The sequence below is a fragment of the Ambystoma mexicanum genome, chromosome 2q (assembly GCF_040938575.1).
Source record: "Ambystoma mexicanum isolate Mex_15411 chromosome 2q, UKY_AmexF1_1, whole genome shotgun sequence".
Taxonomy (NCBI): Eukaryota; Metazoa; Chordata; class Amphibia; order Caudata; family Ambystomatidae; genus Ambystoma; species Ambystoma mexicanum.
In genome coordinates, this window is record NC_090924.1 from 1,145,992,980 (window position 1) to 1,146,014,529 (window position 21,550).

At 49.1% G+C, this 21,550-nt stretch overlaps 1 long non-coding RNA gene across 4 annotated transcripts in view; it reads left to right on the forward strand.

Moving 5' to 3' along the window:
• Positions 1-21,550, forward strand: part of LOC138570005 (uncharacterized) — a 61,895-nt gene that overhangs the window by 4,223 nt on the left and 36,122 nt on the right. The window lies entirely within an intron of this gene.

The following is a 21,550-nucleotide window of genomic DNA, read 5'->3' on the forward strand; positions in this document are numbered from 1 at the left end:
GTGAACAGAGGGAGTCTTCTGAGACTTGTATCAATGTGGTGTTTTTTTTTTAAATCCAAGCAGCATTTCTGACCCATTCCTGCTGAGTTTGTTTTTCCCCCAAGCTGTTCACATGGTTTCGTTTTTCTCACCCCCCCCCAGCTTTTTCACGTGGTTTGTTTTAAATCTTATGTGGTGTTTGTCAATTTAAATCTTTTAAAGCATTTTTAATTATTGAAAACTTTAAATGCTTTAAAAAAATAACGTGACATTAACGTGGGGGGTTTGCAATGTTTTCAGAGTCGGGCTCCTTTTTAAAATGGATCATTGGTACTAAATGAGAATATCTTTTCCACTGTACCTATTGGGTAGGGGGTGTCGCTCAGAGCGGTCTTTCTAAATCGAACAATCATACTTGTCAAACCCCCGTCTCACATGAGTGCGCGCAGGGGCTGACGGGCGCTGTGAGTCCCAGAAGAGTCGTCACAGGAGGCAGAGGTGTGTTTTGGACTGTGTGTGCGCATGTGGGTAAGATGCGTGTGTTGGGGGAGGGAAATTGAGGGTTCGGGGGTCCCCCCAACCTCGATTGACAAGTTAATGAGCGGGTGGGGAATGAGGGGGGCAGTATGTGAATTCTGCACTCTACAAAAATAGGTCTTTTTTGTGTTCGGGCTTTAAAATGCAGAAATAACACATAGAACTGGATAGTTTCGAAGTGCCCAAAGATGGTAGGAATCCCAAACAAAAAGCCTAACAGAGAGGTGGAAATGGACACAAGAAATGCAAAAACACGGAAATATGTCTTTTTTGGGTTCACATGGATCACAGTTGCTGACAAGTTGAGCTGCAGTGTGTGGTTTGTGGCGCTACATTCGCAAGCCTGAAGCCAACACTTAAGGCGCATTTGGTAACAAAACCTTAGCAAAAAAGACCAGGCATTTGTTTGTACGGCAGCTACAAGGTATGTACAAGCAAAAGACACTGTTAAAACATGGCCTCAGTACCTGCAAATGCTTTGGAAGCTTCTTGCCACATTATCTGGGGTGGGGGGAAAGCCCTTTACAGATGCTGAGAGTAATTCTGCCAACAATTCTCACTCTCAACCAGGTAATGCTTAGTGACCGTGCAGCAGAGAAATTCAAAAGTATCTTTGTCTGACGCCACAATTTTCCACCGCATCACTGACCTGTCCTCTTCTATCAGTACAGAATTGATATTGTGTTTGAAATATTGGAGAAATATTTTGTAAACCAATTCAGGGCAGAGCAACTGCACCATAGACATTGACATTAACTACTGCCTAAAGTGGGAGGCATATGTTGGTATTTGCTTGGATAGTGCTCCTACAATGTCTGGTAGGTTTAACTGGGTTAAAAGCAAAAGTGTTGATAGTAGCTCCACATATATTGTGGACACACACTGCGTGATCCCCGGGAACCTTTGCCTGTACACAATATGGGAATGGACTCTAAGAGGTGCTGACTTCTTTTGTAAAGATTGTGCATTTTATTAAGATGCACCGCACAAGAGCCCGTCTGTTTGCCATATTATGTGAAGAAATGGGAGCTGAACATGATGCTTTGTTTCACACAGAGGTCAGGTTGCTCTCCAGGGGGAAAGGTTAAAATTGTGTTTAGAAACTCTGGAACATAGTGCTTTCTCCTGGGTTTAGACCAGACGAAAGAAGAGCTTCTGTGTGATTCACAATGGCTTGTACTGTTAGCTTACTATGGCGACCTCTTTGAAAAGCAACATTTTCTAAACCTCTCCCTGCAAGGCACAGAAATTGGCTATGAATGCAAAAATGTCAGCATTCAAGGAGAAGTTGGAGCTTTGGAGGAAGGTTAATGTCTGCATTCCGACGCGTTTTATTATTAGCAGATGCTCTTGAGGAGGTGGAGTATGATCTTTTCATGTGTTGCTGAACTAATGGGAAACCATCTCAGAACCCCTCTCAAAAGTACTTTCCAGAGGACAATTGTAGCATCAATGACTCTGTGGTTCAGCCTTTCCTATCCGACGTAGTGGTTCGCCCACCTCCCAATACACCTCAAGCAGGAACTACTGGAAATTCAAAGTGACTGCGTACTGGAGAGTCAATTCAAAAAATTGACATTGGGTGGATTTTGACAAAATTCTGTTTCCTCCTTTATCCAAATGCAGTCAATGTATTGTTACCTTTCAGCACCTCGTACCTTTGCAAGATTGGATTTTCAACTTTTGCAGCCCTAAAGACTAAATATCGGTCCAAGCTGGAAGAATACCTGTGGTTGGCTATTGTAAAAATTTAACCCAATAGTGATGGTTGGCTGCTAAAAGGTAGGCCCACCGTTCACACTAGCTCTCCAGTATGACACTGTCCAACTTGCAAGTGACTGCATTGATAGTAATCAAGTTTTTGTAATTTAGTATGTGCTACGTTACTGTAGGAAATAAATATCCAAGGCTACGTTTAGTCACGTCCCTTGTAGCAATGCATTCTGAATGCTGCATTTACAAATGTTTGCCCTCTAATTAGAGTTATTGCATGCATTGATTTTGAAAGAATATTGTTTGGCACACACACCTCCATTTGGCACCATTCTACACCAGATAAACATTTTGGAGTCCATGTGTATAGAGGGGCCAAAGCCAGGTACCTTTTTCTTAGGGAGGGCTTGGGGGTCAAACAAGTTTGAAGACCGCTGCCTGTAGAGTGACTTTCTTGTTATCAAGAAAATGTTTTTTTTTTTAAAAAAAAAAAAAGGCAAAAAACATAATTGCTATCTTGCTGGCACCGCTATATGTTAACATATATTTTGATTGCTAATTTGGATGAGTACTTATCCTCTCTGGTTCCTAGGGGACAGTGCACGTGTGGGCTTAAACGGCAGAAGCTTAATGTATTAAACCTTTGCAAAATCCCTGGTTGCTTTTAAGCGGTCCATTATTCACGTGCTTGCTGTGCCCTTTTGTGCGACGTTGCTATGTGACCAGTACGGTACATATACAACTCGTACACATGACCTCACTTCAGTGGGTAGGAGCGAAATCATTCTGGTGCTTTACTGTGAAGGAAAGGGTTGCACGGACCCAGCGATACTCAAGATTTGACTCTTGTTGTCTGCTTAAGAACATTGCAGTGTCGCATAGCACCTGTGAGAATGTGTCTCTTGTATATAGATCGCATAATGTTTGTAAATTTCAATAAGTTGCCTAGACAGCTGCATGCCAGTGCACAGACACCCACTGGCATAGATTTCCCTTGTGTGGGGATTGTTGATGTGTGGCTTGTCGGAAGCGTGTGTGACTTTTGCAGCATCTTTAATATTGCTTAATTCTGAAGCAGGGTGCCAAGTGACAACGTTTTGTTTGGCTAGCATGAAGGCTGGCTAAGTTTTGAAGTCTGTGGCAGACTGTTTGAGCCGCTCTTTGGTACAGCTTGTGATGCACACACCGCCAGGTGTAGTCTCAGGCTGGGGATTGTTGAAACGCCCTGATGAATGAGTTCTTTGATTCCTGCGTTCCTCCTTCTTGTGGCACAGGGTGCTTTGGGCTTAGATTTGCTGTTGTTATTCTGCGCACAGAGAATGGTTACAGATATTGGCCATCCAAGCTCTCATGAGGAAGGGAGAGAAAGACTCCTCTAACCAACAGTGGACAGATGCCCCCGCGCCATCTATTTATTTCTCTTAACAATGCTTGCAACCTGATCATTGCTTTCACTTAAGCCATTGAACACCAGTCAACTAAAAAAAAGTGGCATCCATTAATTGTCCAGCAACTGGAATTTGCATTAGAGGTGTGCTCCGGGACCCCCAACTGGCCCATAAAGTCGGGGTTTGCTCAGAAGCACTTTAAGACAAAATAGCAGCACCTGTGAGATGGATGGGGCTGCAGATTTAATACTCCAACACCAATCAATAAGGACAACTCACCGGTTTGGCAAAACGGGGAGTCATGAATATCAGCAATGGTGTGATCTTCCTTCTCGCTTCAACTCCAATGAACTTCATAAAAATCCTAACATTTATACTAAAAACTCGTCATCCTTGACGTGCAACACTCAAAAGTTGACATGCAAATCTATGGTTAGGAAAAGGTAACTTTACTATATCTGTATATGGTAACGGAGTAAGGGGATTGGGGAAAACACTGTCAGGTGGGCATCTAAGCCCTTCCTTCAAAAATGACTACTGCAGACGTCACTAAAGTATGACGTCCCATTGGTTCTACTAACTACAGGACTCTAGATTACTTGGTCCACTCTGATTGGATTGACACCAACTCCATGCATACTTTTTCACTTTGCTTAGCAGCACGCAGAATGGTCGGCCAGGTGCAGGGTGCCCCTCCATTCACCCGGCCTTCCTTCGATCAGTCATCACTTTAGTGGCTGTGTGTCAATTATTTTGCTGTGGTTAGCCTCAAGACTGCATCTTCTGCCTAGATATCTTCTCTTGGCTCAAAGCCATGGGTAGGTGTGGGGGTCTTGCTGTGTTCGTTCGGCTGGTCACGTGATTTAGACACTGTGGATTTGCCTTTTCCTCAACAATTCGTGTATTTAATTTTATGTTCACCCACCACCTGCCTTCGCCTTCTTATCTTGCCCCTTCAAAGCAATATATTCTGGTCCTTGCTTCAGTTGATTGTAGCTACTGCTCGTTCATTTTGATGGATACATCCTTGGTTCCCTAGGCACGAGTTGCCTCTGCTGAGTTTTGTTTCTGCCGCTCAGCTCCTGATTCCGTTGACCTCGAATGGTCTTAGTTTAGTTTATTATTTATATGGCGCGCCATACCCTGGGGCATCAGGGCGCAAACAGACAAGGATATGCTCAACTTAGTTACAAGTACATGATAAGTAGGATAAAATACAGACATCAACAATGTTACAATAGGCAGGTATGTACAAGGTAAGGTCAGGATCAAGGAACAAAGGGTAACTGGGTACATGTTTCCTGCATGGTCATAGGGTAGTAATATACAGTTATGTACAGTGTGACCTATCAGGTCACCAATGTCGGAGTGATGTGCTGCGCACAGAGCTTCAGTCGCATGGTAAGTAGGCTCCAGGAGCAGGGAGTGGGAGTCAAGGGAGGAGAATTTAAAGGGTCATGCAGGTTAGAGTAGTTAGATGTCATTGGCTCTCAGCCACCTAGTTAGGTTCTGTCTGAAATTGGCGAAGGGCTGAGGTTGTCTGATGTCATGGGGGAGGGAGTTCCATAACTGCGCAGCCTTGACTGGGAAGCTATGTCCTCCTATAGTGGAGAGTTTGAAGCGCGGAACTTGGAGGTAGTTTGCGTTAGCTGTTCTTGTTGGTCTGGAAGAGGTTCTTTTACATAACCTGTCCATGAGGTAGGGGGGAGCTTTATTATTGAGGCATTTGTGGGTGAGGGAGGCGATCTTGAGTTGAATTTTATCAAAGGTGGAGAGCCATTTGTGTTCTCTTCTTATAGAGGATATATGCTCATTTCTGTTAATCTTGAGTGCTGCTCTCAAGGCATTGTTCTGGAGGACTTGAATTTTGTGGATGGTCTGTTTATTTGCCCAATGTAGATTCCGTTACAATAATACAATTTGGATAGTATAAGGGCTCTGGCAAGTGTAATGCAGCTGTCTGTGGAGAGGAATTGTTTACTTGCTCTGATAAGTTTGCATGTGTATGCTGGAGCAGAGGCTAGAGAGTTAACTTGTTTGGTAAAGTCCATGGTGGCGTCTAGGTAGAATCCTAGGATTTTCACTTCGTTAGCTACTTTTATGTTGTTCCCATCAATAATGATGTTGGCATAATCAGGGCAGAGTCTGGATATATAGGTTGGGGTGCCTAGGATCATAAACTCGGTTTTATCATCGTTCAGGCATAGGCCGTGTGTGGCCATCCATGCCTGAACGATGCTATAGATTCTGTTCACTAGGGCCAGATCCTTGGCGTAAACTCCTGAGAGCGGGAGGAGGATCTGGGTATCGTCTGCGTAGTTGGTGTAGGCGATACCCAGATTATCCATTTCATCAAAGAGGGGCTTCGTGAAAAATTGTAGAGGGTGGGTGACACACAAGATCCTTGTGGTACACCGCATGTTCTAGGGATCGGATCTGCTGAGGCTGATGGAGCGAAGACTCTCATAGTCCGGTTACTCAGAAATGACTTGATCCATGTTATAGCCTCTTTTGAGAAGTGGGCTGCAGAGTCAAGGTGGCTACATAGGACTGTGTGGTCAACTAAGTCGAATGCCGCTGATAGGTCCAGAAGTAGGAGTAGGGCTGCTTGGCCATTATCTCTGCATTCGTCTATTTGGGCCTTAAGATCTATTAGAGCTGTCTCAGTCCCATGTTGCGGGCGGAATCCTGATTGTCGGGTTCCGAGTAGGTGGTTGGATTCTAGGAAGTTTTGTATTTGCAAGTAAGCCACTTTGTCTAGAATTTTATAGAAGAAAGGACACAGTCGTGATGGACCTGAAGTTTGTGGGAATGGCAGGATGGAGGGTTTGTTTCTTTAATAGTGGCAGTACCCAAGACTCTTTTAGGTTTATTCGGTACTGTGCCTGTGGTAAAGGAGGAGTTGATAAGTTTGGTTATAAATGGCGATAGTTCTCTTACAGCATCCTTGATAAGTTGTGCTGGGCATTGGTCGCCTTTGCAGTTGGACGGTTTAAGTCCCAGAATGACCTTTTCTACCTCAATGGTCGATACCTTAGAAAAGCAGAATTGTGCTTCTTGATTAGGCTGTGGTGGTGGCGCTAAGCTCTGAGGAATGTGGGGCGTTAGGGATGCCTTCTTGAGAGCAATTTTAGTTTGTAAATTAGCTACTTTATTTGTTAAGGCAGGTTGTATACTAGAGCACCATTTTTTGTCCTTGGTGCAGTTTTCTTGAGGTACAACGGGAGTTTCCAATTCTTTCAGAATGCTGAACAGTTCTCTGACCTAGATTTCGATTTAGATATTCTAGTATTATAAGTTTCCTCGTTGGCTAATAGTATTTCTTTCTTGTATTGGGGGGAGGCTTTGGAGAGGTCGAGTTTATTTTCGACTGATGGGGAGAGTCTCCAAATGGTTTCAAGTTTTCTTTTGGTCAGCCTGAGATTTTTTAGATGAGGCGTGAACCATGAGTTGAGGTGTTTTTTCGGTTTGCTATTTCTTAGTTTGAGCGGAGCTATGTGGTCGAGGGTTGAGTTCATAGCTTCATTATACTGTTCAACTAACGGATTAGGGTCCATAATGTCTGGTAGTGAGTTCAATTTAGGTATTATGACGGGCATCAGATTTTTTGCTGTCATTGAGTTTTTTGGTGGGGCAAGTGAGGACTGGGCAGTAGCAGGGTTGGTCGTCACTGTGAATAATAGCAGGTGGTGGTCAGTCCAGATCTGAGGTACGGAATCTGTGATATTTACTTCGCAATTATGCTCTGCTATCCAATCAAGGATACGACCTTTATTGTGGGTGGGTAATTTAACTTTCTGGGAGAATCCCAGCTCTTTCAGGGTCAGGGCAATCACTGTAGATTGGATATCCTTAGTGTCGTTATAGCCTAGATTAAAATCTCCTAGCACTATTGTTTAGGATGTATTTTTTAGTTTATTGGACAGGGATGTCGAGATGTCCTCAGCGAAGGTTCCAATAGGACTTGGTGGTCTGTAGATAAGGATGATGTTTAGAGTTTGGGAGTTAGCGATGGCTATTTTGACCGTGAGGCATTCACAGGATTTCATAGTGGTGGTTGTGATAATTCGAATGTCTAGGCTGATTTTAGCTATGATTGCTAGGCCACCACCTCAGGAGGTATGTCTGTCCACTTGTAGAATTGTATAGTTGTCCGGGACTGCTAATGATGGGGCAGGGCCTGCCGCATCATGTAGCCAGGATTCTGATATGGCCAGGAAGTCTATGTTGTCTGTAAGAATGATATCTGATATCTCTGTTGCGTGTGCGACTAGAGACCTGGCATTTATAAGCGCTCCTTTGAGATAAGGTTTGTGGCTTTCTAAGTTAGGGCAGGTAGTATTATGACTATCTTTAGCGGTCTGGTTGGTGCCGTTTAGTATAGGTCTATTGGGATTGGAATGTTTCCTGGTGGGTTCTGCAGTAACCTTCAAGGGTAACTGGTTTTTTTTTTGTTGGAGATTTAGTAGTTCAACTTTCTTAGCTGGTGGCTCATGCAGTTTGGACAGGCGAGCGCGTAATCTTAGGTTTCTGTCTGCAGTATTACACGGCCTTTGTATAGTGGTACTATCTTGATATTGGTTCATTTTAAGCCCTGTTTTAGGTTGTTGTGTGTCGAGCATGATGGGGTAGGTGAGATGGGTGGGATAGGACATGGCGCAGAGACTCAAAGTGTTAGCTTTGGTGATCAAGCTAAGTGTTTGTACTCATAGTATGATGGAGAAGGTAATATACAGTGGTAGCCAAGGTAACCTGTAAGCGAGACCCAGGGTGTACATGCTAAGTGGCTGAGTAGAGGCAGGCTAGGCGCAATTTCAGTTGTCGGAATACAATTTAAAATGGCTAAGTACAGGCAGGCTAAATGTGTCTATCGGGTGATTTTTGTTGATTCTGCTTTTGCAAAGTGGAAGTATACTTCATATAAAGTGCTTTATTTGAGGTGTGTGTATATATATGGCGCTTGCAGCACTATCTTTCTACTAAGCATAGCAAGCCGCACAATTTTCTTAGCTTTCTTGCGGTTCCAAGCATACGTACAGGTGGTAAACAAACGGGTCAAATATCTGTGCCATGCTTACAGTTTAAGCTTCTTATATTTGACATCGCCTTCACACTCTTAAGTCCACGATATCCTTGTTCATGGCATTTCATCACTTTGTCATTCTCTGGTCATCATTTCTTCTACATTTGAGTCAGGTTTAGGTTCTTGTGACGTCACCATTCGTCTTCCATTATGAACTTTTTGGTTTCTTCAGGGACTGCACTCGGACGATCTTCGGTCCTTCTCATTTTTTTTATCAAAGATTTTATTGGTTTTAAAACATAAAAACATTACATTCATCTCTCTGCATTACAGGGCGGGAGAAGGGGAGCATTTGTGAAATCAGCATTTCCAGAGGGAGGGAGGGAGAGAGGGAGAGAGGGAGGGAGAGGGAGGGAGAGGGAGGGAGAGAGGGAGGGAGGGAGAGGGAGAGAGAGGGAGAGGGAGAGAGAGAGAGAGAGAGGGAGGGAGAGAGGGAGGGGGAGGGAGAGGGAGAGAGAGAGAGAGAGAGAAAGAAAACACAAAGGACAAAAACAACAAGGAAACACAACATCAGGGACCACAGTCCTATGGACCGTCGATCTTAGCAAAGGAAAACTCATGACATAGTTTGTTCATATCAGGCTCGTTCCGCCCGGTATCTCGGGGCCTTTCTCAGACTCAGTATCTGCAACGTCGCGTCTGGCACTTAGCTGGCCTCCTCCCACCGACTCCATATTTTGTTCGCTTTTTGCGGGCAGCCTCTCGCCGTGCATACCTGGTGTTCCATTACAGCGCAAATGTCCACATCCGTGACCCACTGGTCAAAGCTAGGCGTACGTTCCGAAACCCACAGTTGTGCAATGTTCCGCCTGAGTACCGCCACTGCAGTTGACCAGAGCAGTTTCTCATAGCGGGATAGGTCGGCTTCACTGGAGATCCCTAGAAGGTGTTTTGGGCATCTTTGTATTGTCTTGCCTATAACGCTGCACAACATTTCCGCCAGAGCTGCTGAATATTACTACAGGTACCCTTCTCACGCTTGCAGCGTAGGCATCGTGCGCCGACGTCTTTCCCCAACGGCTGTGATGTAGAATTTTCAATTGAACCAGCCTGAGCCTTGAGGAGATGGCTGCCTCGCGCGGGTACATCAGGGCCTCAACCCAATCTTCAGGTTGGAGCGGTCCCGCATCTCGTTCCCACTAGGTTTTCAGACTGGTTAGTTCTGGTGTCGCGAAGGATGTTATCACGTTGTACATGGTGTAGGTGACCTTTTGTTCCACCCGGTCCAGCACTATGTTTCGCTCTAGCGGAGAGCTTTCTGGCATGTCTCGTGTGTTCTGTCGGTGGGCACTCCAAGCATGTTTCAGTTGCATGGAGTGGTACGTTTCTGTAGCTGGGAGAGAAAACTCTGCATCTAATTTCTCAAATGGTATCAATTTGTCCTCACGTAACAAATCACCAATACTAATAATTCCCTGCTGGACCCACTCGGGCCATCCAGGCAATTTTTGTATTTCGGGAAGGTAGCAGTTGTTCCATAGGGGTTGGGGCCAGTGTCAGTTTCCCGTCCCACCCTAGGTGTCGGTGTGCTTCTTTCCAGATTCTCACAATATGCGTCGCCATGTCTGATTTTGGTGTGCGGCTCAGGCCACCGTATAGGTGCTCTATTGGCATTGTTGTGCTGTGGGAGTTGATCCCTTTGATGTGTGGAAGGCTTCCGTCCCCATGGAGCATATCATTCACCACCGCCATCTGGCCACATGCAGTGAACTTAATTTATACAGGTGGTATCCCCTAACGGTATGTGAACAGGGGTTGGCACCACTAGTACTGTCAACAATAAACCTCAGCTCACGGCAGCTGAGTTAAGGCAACTGTCAAATAGACCACTTGGGGTTATTCCCTCGAGTGTGCGATCCTGAAGTGCGCCAGTGCGAAGACACGGGGTGTCATTCCAGGGGAAGGGGGGGACCTCCGTCTGGGCTGGCCGCTTTTCTGTGTGTGTCTTCGGGGCTAATATAGTTGTGTGTTTGATAGTGTGGTAGTGCACAGTACCTTATACTCCGCTCAGCAGGGTATCGGGGGGGGGGGGGGTTTCTGCTCGTTCATTTTTCAGGTGTCAGTAATTTCATTCCTGCAATTGTGGTACATTTCCCGGTGCTGGTGGCTGTTGGTCTGGTGGTTGAAGTCTCGGCTGGGCTCTAGGTGTTCTGTTTCTGTTGCCCCTTGACGCAGTCCAATCTCCTTCAATTTGTTGTTCTGCCCATATCCACGCTTCTTTAGCGTCCGTGAAGTGGACCGTTGTAACTTTATGGTATATTTTGAGTTGGGCAGGGAACATTAAGCCGTACTTCACATTCAGGGATTGCAGTTGCTTTTTGAGTTGGTCAAACGATTGTCTGGCTCTCTGCACTTCTCTGGTGTAGTCTGGAAAAAATGCTATTTTGGATCTGTTGTAGGTAAGTGTGCCCTTTGCCCGTGCCGTCTGGAGCAATGCATCACAATCTCGGTAATTCAACAATTTGGCTATCACTGAGCGTGGAGGGGCGCCTGGTACTGGGCGGCCCGTCGGTACGCGATGGGCACGCTCGATTGAAAATGAGTTGGAGAACGTTTTTGCTTCAAAAATGTCTTTGAGCCACTGCTCCAGAAATAGCTCCATGTCCGGGCCCTCTGCTTTCTCAGGTAGTCCTAGGATTCTGACGTTATTACGCCTGGATCTCCCCTCGCTGTCATCTATTCTCTCCTCCATAGTTTTAAGGCGGGTCATGACCCTGGCCAATTGTTGTTCCACATTCCTTACTCCGTCCTCTGCACCAGATATGCGTTGCTCTGCTTCTGCGGTGCGGGATGTCCGCTTCTGAAGACCATGTCGTAGGAGGGAGACGTCAATGCTGATGCCGTCTATTTTCTGCTCCATGGATGCGGGTGAGTCTGCTATGGCCGCCATGATGTCCTTGAGCGATATTGTCCCTTCTGTTCCCGTCATGGTGTCTGGCTGATCTTGCTCTAGCTGGCCGTTTGTTTGTCGGTGTAGTAAATTGGTCAATCCTGCTCTGGGAGGTCAACCTTTTGGATTTGTCCTTGCCCATGATGGGTGTCGATAATTAGGTGTCTGTCCGGGCTGTCGCATTGTTTCTGGTGGAGGTGCCGACTTTCTTGCTGCTCTCTTTGCGTTTTCCGGAGTCGGCGGTATCCACGTGGCTCGGGTGGTGCGAGTGGCAGGCAGTGCTAGCGGTCGTTAATTCTGGTTAGCTGCCCAGGAACCCAAAGGTTCAGGGCCGCGTGGCCGCTTACGACCTTGCTTTGCTCGAATATGGCAGGGTTGGGTCAGGTTTCTGATTTGCAGGAGTAGTGCCTGGGTACCCCTTCAGTGTTCCAGTGTCTTTGAGGTGGTATCCCGGTCACCTATCCTACCTCTCCTGACCAGAATATCGGGCGAGTTGTTTCCGCCTGGTAGGAGCGCTGTGTGACTGCAGTGGGAAGAGGATTCTCGATTTTCAGGTTTTTGTTTTGCCTTGGGCCCCTCTCCCCTGGCTTCAGCCCTTGCAGACTCCACTGTGTGCACGTAAGATGTGCTCTCTTTGAGTGTGCAGTGGCACACACCTTCATGCCATTGCAGGGACTTCTTTATCTCTCCCTCTGACTATGGCGATTTCCCCAGGTTAGGTCGTGGCTGTGGGTTCAGCAAACGTATTATGAATCGTGCTCTTACTGGGCTGTCTGTCGTGTTGGCGAATTCGCTCTCCGCTTCTAGGCAGGCGCCGAGGGACTGTCGACGGTGCGCGGCTGCTGCCGGTTCGGCTCCTACCATCAAGTGAGGCCCTCTTTCACAGGTGCGGGGAGCTACTTTCTCAGAAGGTCCTTCTAGCCCTCCGCCTCCCACTCGAGTCATGGTTTTTTAGTACTGATCGGTCTAGGCGGAGGGGCAGTCCTTAGATCTCTACCCAGCGCAACTCTCCCTCCGTCTCGGATGCGTCGGCCGATGGTTGGATTCCCTCGTGTGCCTGCAGGCGCTGTATTCGTTTGCCCGCTGCGGTGCTTGGTGGATCACCGTCTGTTTCTCCCTACCAGCCAGGCGTCTTCAACAGCCTGTATAAGTGATGCTGGCCTGTTGTGCCATCGCCTCGGCTGGGTACGGCTGGCGGTGCGCTCACTCTTCAGTTCGGTGTATTCGGAAGTTGAAGGGCTTCAGTTCACAGGGCGCGGCCATTTTGTCTGTGCAACGCCGCAAACGCACCCGGGACGTTTATCTTCTGGAAAGTGTGCATATCCTTTGATTTTGCCACTCATAGCAGGCTATTTACTCATGATGTTTGCCGTGGCCGCAGGAGTTCCCGGGACTCGCGTCCTCATTGCTCTGCTGCTGGCCACGCCCCCCCTGATTTGTTGATATGGCTTTCTCAATGGATATCTTACTGTCCATGGTTTCCTCGGTACTGGTACTTCAATAGACATTGTTCTTCTGATAGTTACTGGACAGAGCCCAACCGCAGCTCTCATCATACATCGAATATCTCAGTGTGAATGTTCCTGGTACTTCAATATGGATGGTTGGAGTGCGGGCTACATTTGGGACCTCCTCTACACTCTTCCCCCCCCCCCCTCTCTGGGCGATTCATTGACCCCTTTCACATCCTTTTTTGGATCCATCTTCTTTGGCTCCTCTGTATTCACCTTCACTTCATCACCTTCACTTCATCACCTGGGTTCATTCTTTCTTCATCCTCTATATCTATACATGATGATCTGAAGAAATGTCCCTTTGGATTCCATATTTTTATGACTCCTTTTAGACTTCCTGCTGTTCTCACGTTTTCGTCTTTATTCATCAGTTGACACTGTCCATTTGGGTTGCAGTAAACCCATCTTCCCACATAATTTCTATGCTTTTTGGGATATAGAAACATTGTTCCTTCTGGTGCATGAATGCTAGCTTTCACAAAATCTCTTATTTCTTTGTCAGTCAAGTCTTTGGGCTTCCATCACGGCTCGACATCAATCATGATCTTCATCCCTATGGCTTTTTTCGCAGTGTTCTGGCACTGGGCGATTATTATCTTGATAACACAGAATCCTAGCAGTATCATCACTAGCAGGGCTCCTAGAAACTTGAATGCATCTGCCATCCATCGTGGAACCCATGAGAATAGGGATCCAAACCAACTGTCATCAACTTCATCTGTCTCATCAATCATCTGGTACTGCAGTTTTGTCAGCATACCTATGGCTTCTGTTAGAGTTCCAGATATTTGCGCAAACTCTTCCATCCATGGCTGTGATCATGTCAAGCACATATCTATTCTGGAGAGTCATCAGTCTGACTGCTCTTAACTCTTCTTTGATCGCGTTGAATCCTTTTATGGTTGTGTTGATGGTCTGCAGTAACTCCCATCTGGTTATCTACAACCATTTAGTATTTGCTCCAACTTGAAATCTTGGCATGAAAATTGTTGCGAACACTGATGAGGTGAGGCTAAACGGCATGTGTTCATATGGGATTGCATGAAAGGCTTCTTCTGATTTGGTAGAGAAGTCATTCTCTCTTTTCATTTGGGTCAACAGTTCCACAGATCTCCTTCTCCCCAGGTGTGCATCTGCTTTTGGGAAACTGTCAATATTCGGGTCACTTTCCGGGATCACCAACGCTGGAACGTTGACATTTACTATTGTGCATATGCCTCCCCAGTTTCTCGGCAGTCTGATGTATGCTTTAGATCCACATGCCCAATAATGATCCATAATTACTGCAGTTCCATGCATCATTCCTGGAGCATCAAAGATTCGTCCACAGTTCTGATACACTCCCATCTTCCTTGTGCCATTATTCCTGAAACGCAATATTGAGCTCTCCAGTGGTACTATCTGAAAGGGTCCTCCTCTGTCTTCGACCCATGTCAGCAGTTTTGCAAGCTTTGGCCATAATGGCTTGCATATTCTTTGTGAATTTAATTGCTTCCTTGCAGGCTCAAAGGACCATCCATGCCCTGCAAATTACTACTCCTTTCTCCCATCTTTCTGGTGAAAGCACTGTTCCCCAAATCTGCATTTGGCCTATGTTCTTCCAACTTTGAGCCTCTTCTGGGGTTTTGCCTTGGACATTTACAGGGTAATTCATAGAATCCAGCGCACAAGTAGCGCACGCGGCTGGCGCACAGCGTGCGCCTGCGATAGTCTGCGCCAGGCACGTGCGCTAAAACTGATTTCCGCGCACAGCGTATTCATGGATTTCATGCTCCCAAACCAGCCGTGGCGCAGAGAATCGCAGCGAGCCTGCAGCAGCGCCAGTAACGCCCCCAAGAACGCCCTCGCGCAAGGAAAAGCCATCAAAATCGCTAAATCATCGCTAAGGGCTGCGCTAACCCTGGACCACTTCACAGGGCAGGCAAACAAGGAAAGCAAAGCGGGCAATCTTCAAATCAGGAGTACGCGGGAAGTTCTACACGCGACTAGGCAGGGAACGTGTATTACAGGGGTACGCGGGAATTATCACACGCGAACAGCCAGGGTGCGTGTATTACAGGGGTAGCGGGAAGTTCAACACGCGATTGGCCAGGGTACGTGTATTACAGGGGTACGTGTGAAGTAGAACACGCGATAGGCCAGGGAACGTGTATTACAGGGGTACGCAGGAATTATCACACGCGAACAGCCAGGGTGCGTGTATTACAGGGGTAGCGGGAAGTTCAACACGCGATTGGCCAGGGAACGTGTATTACAGGGGTACGCGTGAAGTAGAACACGCGATAGGCCAGGGAACGTGTATCACAGGGGTACGCGGGAATTATCACACGCGAACAGCCAGGGTGCGTGTATTACAGGGGTAGCGGGAAGTTCAACACGCGATTGGCCAGGGTACGTGTATTACAGGGGAGCGTGGGAATTATCACACGCGAATAGGCTGGGTGGGCCCTCACAGGTGTACCCTGTACACCCTCCACGGCCCCTGCAGGCAGCCCACAAAACAGGGGACTACCCTGCACACCTGATCATGTCCCCCTGCACCCCCATCCACCAGGGGCACCCTCCACCAGGCCCCCACCCATGTCTCCCACCACCCCCACCCCCCAGCAGTGCAGGGGCACCTGCCAGCAGGCCCCCACCCATGTCTACCACCACCCCCATCCACCAGGGGCACCCTCCACCAGGCCCCCACCCATGTCTCCCACCACCCCCACCCACCAGCACTGTGGGGCACGTGGCCAGCAGGCAGTCAGGCAGCAGCAGATGGCAGGTGGGAGCGTGCTCAGGGCTCTGGGGGACTGTAATTTGGCCTCCTGGCCAGGAGCGTGGTCTTTCGTGTTTGAACGCGTGGACAGCCTGATAGGGAGTGATTTTGCACGTGAAAACCCCACACTCAGCGAATCGCGCGAAAACCCGTCACCAGCATATGTGCGTCTATAGTTACCTGCACGGGCAGTGTCAAAGCGTGTGATTGGTGAAAATGGATCTACACGCAGGAGTGACAAAGCGTGTGATTGGTGAAAAGTGAGCTACACGCAGGAGTGTCAAAGCGTGTGATTGGTGAAAAAGGATCCACACGCAGAAGTGACAAAGCGTGTGATTGGTGAACATGGGCCAAGCACGTACACGCCGTAAGTGACGCTGTACGTGTGGGCCTGTATATAAGGTAGTGTAGAACACCATTTCCCTGTACGTGCTTTTCGTGGAGAGCGAGTGGGTGAATTCTGTACTTCTTGTTGTTTCACACGCGATTTACTTCACGGCGTTTCCAGTTCGTACTCCCTGTTACCTCTGACAGCTTTTTCTCTTTTTCCTCTTGTACTGGTTTACCTGGGCCTGTTCCCTCAAACAGTGTCCCCTTCTACTGTTGTCCTGTCTCCTCAGACAGCGTACACATCTTCTTTTGGCGGGGGTGTTGCCAACCAAACGCGCTCATTTTTCACGCTCTTTTACCTGGCAGACGGTGAGTCACGCACGTATCTAACTTCTGTGCTTGCCCCGTGTGTAGCCTACCCCTTCAGAGGTCATTCTAGGCTGCGTGTGACACGCATACGTTCATTGTGTTACTGGATGCCACAGCGTAGTGCAGGGTTTTCCATCAGCACACGTGGTCTAGGAGGGGTATTGTGCACGTTCCTTAACTTTTCTGGGGTGCCTGTGCGTTGCGTGACCCGTCATCTTTCCCCAGGGGTGTCATATAGCCTTGCCACTGCACTAGGGTACGAATACCATCTGGTACCCAACCCCTTTGACACCCAATTGCCCAGGACAATTGTGCACACCGACTCCCATACGCACAATAACATCAGTGCCATGGTTGGGAGGCGTGCAAGCCGTAAGGGTGGCAAAGGTGGCCGAGCCACACGTGGTGGCCGTGGAGGATCCACTAGGGGACGTGGTTGTGACTTGCAGGGTGCCCCTGTCCCCCCCAGTCTGGAGGACCAGTCAGGGACACCCATGCCCCCCCCCCCAGTTGAGGGTCATGTGGCTGATACCAACCCTGATCAGCCCTTGTCGGACCAGCCCATTGTGGCACCAGACCTGTCCGAGGGTGATCCCATCGCTGACATCCAGGTCAGCAGGTCCACTGCACGTGCACCGGTGCACATTGGTGTCATCAGGGCACGCGCATCTATGCCAGATAGGTCATCTGCTGGCCCCCGTAGCCAGGGTGTGGCTCCATCCACCCCACCTCTCATACACCCTGCCAAGGCTGTGTCGGTCCTAGTTCATGCACCTCAGATCAGGCCTGACCCCATCCCACTACCCCCAATGCCTGCACCTACTCCCATGCTGAGTGTGCAATCCCACACACCCAGTACTGAGTCCACCACGGCTCCTGCCCCTAGTGTCCACAGCGGCGTAGGACACTCTGGATCCCCACCCCCTTCCAAGCGCAAGAGGAAGAGTGCACGTCCGGCACAGGCTGATGCCCCAGGCACGGCTGCACAGTCCGGCCCATCAAGGAAGCCAAGCTTCACAGACGCCGAACTGAATGCACTTGTTCAGTATGTGTCAGATCATGATAGGGAAATGGTCATCGTTGCTGGGTCCAAGACCACACATGCCAGACGCCAGGCACACTGGCAGACCATTGCTGACAGAATAAGTGCCCTTGGAGTAGTGAGGCGCACAGCTAGTGATTGCCAGAAGCGCTGGAATGACCTTAAGCGCAGGGCAAAGGATAAGCTGGCCTCAAGTCATGCCGCAACCTTGGTGACTGGAGGTGGGTCCCCAGCACAGGAAATAGAACTCACACCACACGAGTCCGTAGCTGGATCCTACGTCACCGAGGGACAACTCCAAGGTGTGGGAGATCTCCCTGATTACGAGGCATCATCCGGTGAGTGCACATGCATGTGTGTATTATCCATGTGCATGGTGTGTGTGTGAAGCATTCATGTTGGGTGCCTGTCAAGGGGGTGTGTGGCAGAGTTGATAGTGGCACCCATGTGCCTCATCCAGTATGTTCAGTGCAACACCATCTGCCCACAGCACTATCCCAACTGGCAACAGTGCACATATGGCCCTACACCATGGAAGTTGCCCTTGAATTGTCATTTTGTCACTACATTGTTGCTCATACTCCCCTGTCTATTCATCTGATGTCTTACATACCATTCCTATACTTTCCCCCAGCCAATCAAGTTTCATCTTCACATGCCTGACATGCAATGATACCACATGCTAATGCGTCCTCTGTATATAAATGCCAACCAACATGCTGTCATACTGTGGATGTTGCCTTGACATCCACCTCCTACCTGTGTGCTTTGGTACCGTCTGGTTTCGAGCCCCATTCCCTCACACTCCATGCTGCTCTTCATGGTCTATCTTCCCTGACTTCTACAGTTCAGACCATCGTGCCCTACTCACGACACCTGCTTGCTAACAGTCAAATGAGGGCACCCTGCCCTCCAATGCGACCCACCCTATTGCTGACAAGTGCATCTGAGCCTACTCAAAGCTAACTCTCACTGACATCTGCTCATACATGCCTTTGCCTGTCCCATAGACCCTTCACATGGTCCCTGTCCTCTCTCCTTGCTCCTCTTCCACCATCAATGGTGGGACCCGTTGGGGTGTACTCCTGGCCTCCTTCCAATCCTCAGAGGCCACAATTGATGTGCATGGTAATGGGAGCATCTCAGTCCAAGGCCCTTAGGCCAACCTCATTCTCCTTGAGAAATGCTACCCACATCTCATCAACTTCCTTTCCTCTCCTGCTGTCCCCCCTCCTCTCTCCTCATCAATCCTGCACTGCCTCCCTGCACCCTCCCATGATCCTTCTCCGCCTCCCACTCCAACTCCTACACATGCTGCACCTCTGATCTCTAGCACTCCCCGTAAGTCCTCCAAGGCTGTCAACCTCCTCCACAATTACACTCCTTTCACTGCGGCTGCATCAGGCATTCCTCCGATATCTGTCACTTACATGAGGTTATGCACCTTGACATCCTTGGTCTCATGGAAACATGTCTGACGGCCAGCTCTGTCTGCATCCTTCACACACTCCTACCTGATGTTCAGGAGACCCTCTCCCTGGCCCGCCACTACTGTGCAGGGGGGGGTGTGCCCTTGGCTTCCCTGAGGGTATTCCTGCCACTGTCACTCCTACTTAGACCTACTCCACTCTGGAATGGCTTGTGTGACGTCTCTCTCTACCACACCTTGACATTCACAAACTGTGCGTACTGTGTCTGGGAAAACTGGTCAAATGTACTACTTCCTTTCTGAGTGTCCTCACCTCTCCTCCTCACTCATGTCCCCAGACACAGAAATCCTCTTCCTTGGTGCTGTACGCATCCACCTGCATGCTTGTTGACCCCCCCACGTGACCTTTCTGTGACCTCAGCAACTCCCTCTCACCCTCTAGACTCCCGTCTGTCCCTACTCATTCTGCAGGGCACACTCTTGATGCTCTGATCTCATCTGACTTTCCCCTCTCCGTCCATCTCTGCACTCCTCTCTCCTGGAGTGATCACATTCTCCTCTCCTCCCAGCTCACCCTCACCACCCCACAGGCAAAGCCACCCTCACCACTGTCACACACCTTCTTGGTATTCCAACCCATGAAGTGTGTGTCAGTCGAAGCTCATGCTGCCAAGATCTCCCCCCCCCATCCAGCTCCCCCTTAGGCTCACTCCCATCCTGACAGGGCCCACTCCATGCTCCACTCTATGTCAGGTACACTGGATGTCTTTGCCACGGTCATGACCACCTGTCTGAAGCCCCATGCCAATGCAGAGTCCTGGCATGACTCGGATCTTGTGAACCCAGACCACAGGTGCCGGGTGGCAGAGAGGGAATGTCCTGCATCATGCTCATCCTCTGGCAAACTGGCCTGCCACATGCTCCAAAGGCAATAGCGCCTCACCCTTTTCACCAAGATGAGATCCCCAATCCAAGGGCACATATCTGCGGCATGTGACAACTCTGCAGGACACATAGAAATCTGCAAGGACCTTGCCGAGCCAGATGCAGTGTGTACCTCCCCTGTCCCCTCCGAGCCCACAGCACTGCATGATTGTATCTGTACCCCTATAGGCCACCCCCCCAGCACTTGTCTGCGCCTAACACCATCTGCCCTTGACGTTGTCCTACTTACCTTGTACAGCACTTCCAGCCGCCACTTCCCCTTGCACTTCATTGTGCCACCCACCCCTGCACTTGCGTGACATGAATGACACCAGCACCAGTAGGATTGTTGACTGGCATCCCCTTCTGCCCCACCACCCCTCAGTGCTCCGCTGTACCTTCATACATTTCTGGACCGGTGCTTCACGAATGCTATATGATTCCTTTACAGGTGATGGGGAGGTGGAATCTCATTGTTTACTGCATTTTGTTGATGTAGACAAGGCACTGTGCATCGTGGCCAATTTGGACTAGCAGATCCATGTACAACATGTTAACTTATTGATGTGATGATGCAATGTCAGGACCAGAGTGGTTGAAATCCAAAAAAGTTGCCCTCCTCTCCCTCTTCACTTGGTGGCTATGTCACATGCCATGTGTGTGATGGCATGTGCCTTTGACATGGCAATCACCGGCCAATGTGTGATGGCAGTGCTAGGCAGCATGGTGAGCAGGCGTTGCTCTCCAATCTGTACATTGTATGCCCTGAGCCTCCCCTACAGACCCAGTGATGGTGAATGCATAGGAGGTCTCCCAGTCATGTGGGACATGTGTCGTAGAACTACTGCCTCTGTTGTTCATCAGCCCTTGTTGCATGCCATGGTGCTAATGCCTGTTTCCATTTTTCTCTTTCATGTCTTTGCAGGGGACGAAGCACTTGTTGATGCTGGGGATGTGGTGGTTGAGCCGTCCCAGGAGGGCAACCCGGGCCGACCTTCCACAAGTGAGGGACGTGGTGTGTTTGTGGGTGAAAACCCACAAGTGCTGCAGGTCGTGCTGTCGAGGGGTGTCTCTGGGGGTTCCTCCCCCGAGCAGTATTCAGGTGTAGACTCGGAGGATGACACCTATGTGCAGTCGCAGGTGAGTGTTCTTGGGAGAGAATCTCCTCTGTCCGACCCACCTGCAGCCGGGCCATTGCCCTCAATGGGGATGTCAGTGTCGGCAGCTCAGCCTCCGGTGGTTACGGATGCAGGGCCACACCACACAATCTCTGATCCTGTTCCTGGGGCTGCAGATCAGAGAGGGAATGCAGTCCTGCAGCCTGAGGCCTTGCCGGCACAGCAAGGCGCAGTCCGCCTTGCCCCAGGCAGGTGTGGTGCCCGTCAACGTGGTGGCCGTATGCCACCTGGCAATACCGCTTGGGAGCAATCCATCTACGGTATGGCCAACCAACAGGCAGCATCATCCGAGATGATTGCACAGGCCATGGATAGGGTGGCCACTTCCATTGTCCCCCCAGAAAGGCTGATGGAGCGACTGGAGCAGGCTACAGAGTCCATCTGCCAGGCACACAGGGAGGATATGTTGG